The sequence below is a fragment of the Somniosus microcephalus genome, chromosome 16, assembly GCF_052327205.1.
Source record: "Somniosus microcephalus isolate GS21.2 chromosome 16, FLI_Smic_1.0, whole genome shotgun sequence".
In the NCBI taxonomy this organism is placed as follows: domain Eukaryota; kingdom Metazoa; phylum Chordata; class Chondrichthyes; order Squaliformes; family Somniosidae; genus Somniosus; species Somniosus microcephalus.
The window spans coordinates 7626012-7632011 of NC_141002.1; the positions used below are offsets into that span (position 1 = coordinate 7626012).

Below are 6000 nucleotides of genomic sequence, written 5' to 3' on the forward strand. Positions count from 1 at the left end.
GGGGGATCCTCCCTCCCCCAGCGGGGGATCCACCCTCCCCCACACCCCCAGCGGGGGATCCACCCTCCCCCACACCCCCAGCGGGGGATCCACCCTCCCCCACACCCCCAGCGGGGGATCCACCCTCCCCCACACCCCCAGCGGGGGATCCAATCCACCCCCCTTAATCAGCGGGGGATCCACCCCCCGAACCAAAGTCGGGGGTCCATTCCGTCAATCACCCGGGGTGTTCCGCCCCCTAAAGGCAGATCCCGCCCAATCAGCAGAGCCCACGGTGACGGTGCATTGCGGCAGGAACAGGCCCGTCACTCACAGCGGACTTGGGGCGACCCGGCCCGACCGCTGTCTCACGGTTCCTGCGGCCTCGTCCCTTCAGCAGCCGCTCCGGCCCATGGTAGCGATAACTCTGAAGCCGCTGTGTGACCTGAGCCGAGAGGAAGCCCTGCCGCCGGGGTGTCGGGTGCTGGCCGGAGCCGGGTAACGCAGTGTTACTCGCAGTCACAGCCCGCCGCTTAGGCCCCGGCTCGCTCCGCTTCTTCACGTTCAAAGTGCGCGCGAACAAAGGCGGACGCGGGGCGGGGCGATCGCTCGGTGATTGACAGCCGCGCCGGACCAATGGCCGGAGTGCCAGATGCCCAATCATTGGCCGTGTGGGCGGGGAGAAGGCGGGGCCATATGTCACCGCGAACCAATCAGAGCGCCGCCCCAATAAGATCATCCTCCAATCCTGGTAAGACCGGACGGTTTCAGCCAATCGTGTGCTCCAACTGACGCCGGTCAGCAGCCATTCAGAGGAAGTCCCTGGCGCCGAAAGGAAGCGGCCCATGGCAGAGTGGACGTTTACTGCAGTGACCAAGCACCAGCGGACCGCCGCCACCTCATGCGGCCGGTTTGTCACCGAACTCCCAGAGAAAAGGGGCAGAGTAATCGGGTGCCAAAGGGGTGTCACCCGCTGTCCCCGCCAAATCATAGGACCAGTCACCTGAAAGACTTAGAGACCCTTTCAGCGGCAGTGCATTCAGTTTGAAGTAAGGTGACTGTAGTTATGTGGGCCGACGTGGCGGCCATTTTGTACACAGCAGGATCCCACAAAGAGCAGTGAGTTGAATGAGCAGTTGACAGCCAGGTGTGGCATCTTTAACCGCCACCTGAACCACTGGAAAATGCTGGGCAGTTGGTCTAGTTTCAGTGCTGGTTAACCTACCAGATGCTGGAAAATGGAATTAAATCACTGAGCACCGAAGTTAATCAAGGCCGGCGAGCATCGATTTTTAAAAGGAGATTCCACTTGACCAAAATTCTAATAGAAAGAACATGTATTTATATAGCGCCTTTTACCACCCCGGGACGTCCTGTTTTACAGCCAATGAGGTGTAGTCATTGTTGTAATTTTATGAGGAGCTAAAAAGGAGGGTCGATGAGGGTAGTGCGTTTGATGTAGTCTACGTGGAGTTTAGCAAGGCTTTTGACAAAGTCCCACATGGCAGACTGGTCAGAAAAGTAAAAGCCCATGGGATCCAAGGGAAAGTGGCAAGTTGGTTCCAAAATTGGCTCAGTGGCAGGAAGCAAAGGGTAATAGTTGCCGGGTGTTTTTGTGACTGGAGAGCTGTTTCCAGTGGGATTCCGTAGGGTTCAGTACTAGGTTCCTTGCTTTTTGTGGTATATCTCAATGATTTAGACTTCAATGTAGGGGGCATGATTACAAATTTTGCAGATGATACAAAAATTGGCCGTGTTGTTGACAGTGAGTAAGAAAGCTGTAGACTGCAGGAAGATATCAATGGACTAATCAGGTGGGAACAATAGTGGCAAATGGAATTCAATCCGGAGAAGTGTGAGGTAATGCATTTGGGGAAGTCTAACAAAACAAGGGGATATACAATAAATGGTGGGATACTAAGAAGTGTAGAGGAACAGGGATTTTAGAGTGCATGTCCACAGATCCCTGAAGGTAGCAGGACAGGTAGATAAGATGGTTAAGAAGGCATATGGGATACATTCCTTTATTAGCCGAGGCATAGAATATAATGGCAAGAAACTGGAAAGTACTGAAGTACAAAGGGATCTGGGGGTCCTGGTGCACGAAACTCAAAAGGTTAGTATGCAGGTGCAGCAAGTGATTAAGAAGGCCAATGGAATGTTGGCTTTCATTGCTAGGGGGATAGAATATAAAAATAGGGAGGTATTGCTTCAGTTGTACAAGGTATTGGTGAGGAATACTGCGTACAGTTTTGGTGTCCATACTTAAGAAAGGACATACTTGCTCTCGAGTCAGTACAAAGAAGGTTCACTCGGTTAATCCCGGGGATGAGGGGATGGACATATGAGGAGAGGTTGAGTAGATTGGGACTCTACTCATTGGAGTTCAGAAGAATGAGAGGCGATCTTATTGAAACATATAAGATTGTGAAGGGGTCGGATCAGGTGGATGCGGGGAAGATGTTCCCGATGATGGGTGAAACTAGAACTAGGGGGCATAGTCTTAGAATAAGGGGCTGCTCTTTCAAAACTGAGATGAGGAGGAACTACTTCACTCAGAGGGTGGTAGGTCCATGGAATATGCTGCCCCAAAAAGCTGTAGAAGCTACATCATTACATAAATTTAAAACAGAAATAGACAGTTTCCTAGAAGTAAAGGGAATTAAGGGTTACGGGGAGCGGGCAGGGATTTGGACATGAGTCTAGGTTCGGATCGGTCATGGCCCTGTGGGTAGCGGAGCGGGCCCAGGGGCCGTGTAGCCTGATCCTGCTCCTATTTCATGTGTCTAATTCTGTTAGATTCAGGAGATGGTTCTGTGATAGTGGATTGGCGGTTAGGATCAGATCAGCCATGATCTTATTGAATGGCGGAGCAGGCTCGAGGGGCCGATTGGCCTACTCCTGCTCCTATTTCTTATGTTCTTATAAGAGCAGGGAGGTTATGCTTGAACTGTACAAAGCACTAATTAGGCCACAGCTAGAGTACTGTGTATAGTCTGGTCACCACATTACAGGAATGATGTGATTGCACTAGAGAGGGCACAGAGGAGATGTACGAGGATGTTGCCAGGACTAGAGAATTTTAGCTATGAGGAAAGATTGGATCGGCTGGAGTTTTTTTTGGAACAGAGGAGGCTGAAGGGAGACTTAATTGAAATGTATAAAATTATGAAGGGCCTAGATAGAGTGGATAATTCCCCGAGCAGAGAAGTCGATAACCAGGGGGCATAGATTTAAAGTAATGGGTAGAAGGATTAGAGGGGATTGAGGAGAACTATTTTCACCCAGAGGGTGGTGGGGGTCTGAACTCCCTGCCTGAAAGGGTGGTAGAGGCAGAAACCCTCATCACATTTAAAAAGTACTTGGATATGCACTTGAAGTACCGTAAACTACAAGGCTACGGACCAAGAGTTGGAAAGTGGGATTAGGCTGGAGAGATCTTTTCCGGACGGCACAGATACAATGGGTCGAATGGCCTTCTGTACCGTAAATTTCTATGATTAATGTAGGAAGCCCGGCAACCAATTTGCACTCAGCAAGGTCCCACAAACAGCAATGAAATAAATGACCAGATAAGCTGTTTCAGAGTGACTGTTGACAACGTGGTCCGCCTGCATCGCCAAGGACATCACAATAACTATTGACACCACAGCCACCCTGTATTGTGCTATTGACACTTTTAGGGTGAAGGGATAGGATTAGGGGTTAGTGCTTAGGTTTTGTTTGAGGTTAGTGGTTAGGGTTAGCAACTGATACTGGGAGCACCTAGTCAGTAGCAGAAATTGCTGTTGAAAATTTCTGACTGCAGCACTCCCTCAGTACTGCGTTTCAGTGTCAACCTATATTATGGGCTCAAATGTCTGTATTGGGACTTGAGCCCACACCCTTACTCAGAGGTGAGAATGCTGCCACTGAGCCAAGTCTGACACTTTCACCTTTAGAATTCTTTATGGAAATAACAGAGAATAAAAAAAGGAAATGCAGTAGATGTGGCATATATTGCTTTTCAAAAATGTATTTGCCAAGGTACCACATACAGGAGATTTATGGTAAAGATAATGGCATACAGCATTAAAGGGAAAGTGGCCACATGGATGGAGAGATGGTTGGAAGGTAGAAAGCTAAGGGTAGAGGTAATGGTTTATCAGACTGAGAAGATATATTAGTAGTGTTAAAAGAAAGACTTGCTTTTCTACTGCACTTTTACATCCTCGGGACATCCCAGAGCGTTTTACAGCCAGTGAAGTCATTTTGAAGTGTAGTCATTGTTACTTTGTAGGAAAACAATTCCACAAAGGTCAGTTCTATGGCTGCTCTTATTTGCATATATATGATCGAGACTTATAAATTGAGGGAACAGTAATGTAAATTTACAAACAGCAAATTTGAAGGGGAGATATGGCAAACTTTGATGAGGATTGTGAAAAATGCAGGAGAACATAGATGCCAGATGCAGTTCAATGTAAAGAAATGTGCAGTAAAGAAAGAACTTGCATTTACATTTATTACATGCACTTATATTACATGTCAAAGCGCTTAACAGCCAACAATTACTTTTGAAGTGTAGTCACTGTTTTGTAGGCAAAAGTGGCAGCTGATTTGTACGCAGCAAGGATCTGCAAACAGCAATAGGTGATTGACCATTTAAGCTGTTTTTGGTACTGCAGGTTGAGGGATAAATGTTGGCCAGGACACCACGAATAATGTGATCTTTTACATCCAAAGCAACGAATAGGCGGGGCCTTAGTTTAATATCCCATCTAAAAGATGGCACCTCCAACGATGCAGTGCTCAATCAGTACTGAAGTATCAGCCTAGATTATGAGCTCAAGTCGTGGAGCTTGAACCTACTGACAGAGCTAGGAGTGCTGCCACTGAGCTAAGAGTGATGTTTTAATACATTTTGGAAGTAAGAATAGGGAAAAAGTAGACCTTAAATGGTGAGGTTTTAAATGGAGTGGAGGAGCAGAGGGACTTTGGTGTGCAGGTACACAGGTCATTAAAGGTGGCTGTTCCAGTACATGAGGCCATAAAAAGGTAAGCTAAATCCTTCGTTTTGTAACTGCAGGCATAGAATACAAAACCAAGGAAATAATGTACAAAAGTAAAATACTGTAGATGCTGGAAATCTTAAAAACAGAAAATGCTGGAAGCACTCAGCAGGCCAGGCAGCATCTGTGGAGAGAGAAACAGAGTTAATGTTTCAGGTCGATGACCCTTCGTCAGAACACAGAAATAAAGTTGTCGTTGTACAAGATTTTATTAGGCCACGGCTGTAATATATATAGCTTTCAGCACCCCATTTCTAGGAAGGATATAAAAGCAATGGAAAAGTTGCAGGGTAGATCCACTAGGATACTAGTTGGGATGATCAGTCACAGTTATGAAGAGAACTTTGAAAGGTTGGGGTTTTTTCACTACAGTTTTGAAGGTTGATTATGAAGGGTTATGACAATTACATGGTGATAGATTCTTTCGTTTGGGTGATGAGACGTTAACACAAAGAATTAGAGGTTAGAAACATTCTTTCGAGTGGTTAGAGCAGAGCTCTGTGATGAACCATTTTTGAGGCAGAGTCAGTGCATACTTTTAAAGGGGAATTAATTACTTGGGAAAAAACGGACACAGACTGAATGAGCCAAATGGCCTGATTTTACGATTCTGAAAGGCAGATGAAGAATTCTACCTCCAACAATGCTGCACTCCCTCAGAACTCTGCTAGGCTATCGTCCCAGACAAGGAGGGTGAAATTCAACTTCGGCAGGTGCGCAAAATGGACAATCGTGGATCAGCCGTCTGTTATACACTCTGCCCGATTTCCCTTTCCATTGAATCAATGTAAAGGAAAATGGGGTGGGGTGTATAATGGGCGGTTGATCAGCTATCACCTGTTTTGTGACCTGTCAAAGTTGAATTTCACCCCCCAAATCCTCAGTTACAGATATGAGAGTTTAACCCACAATCTTCTGACACAGAGGCAAAGATACAACCAAGTGTCCCATTATTTCAACACAGTGAGGA

General features: G+C 46.8%; 1 protein-coding gene across 1 annotated transcript in view; it reads right to left on the reverse strand.

The window, feature by feature from the left end:
- ddx11 (DEAD/H (Asp-Glu-Ala-Asp/His) box helicase 11) overlaps nt 1–560 on the reverse strand; it is a 76473-nt gene extending 75913 nt beyond the window's left edge. Inside the window, exon 1 of the mRNA XM_086008576.1 lies at nt 314–560. The gene's annotated coding sequence lies outside the window, so the exon portion shown is untranslated. The remainder of the gene's footprint in view (nt 1–313) is intronic.
- Between the last annotated feature and the right edge of the window lie 5440 nt (nt 561–6000).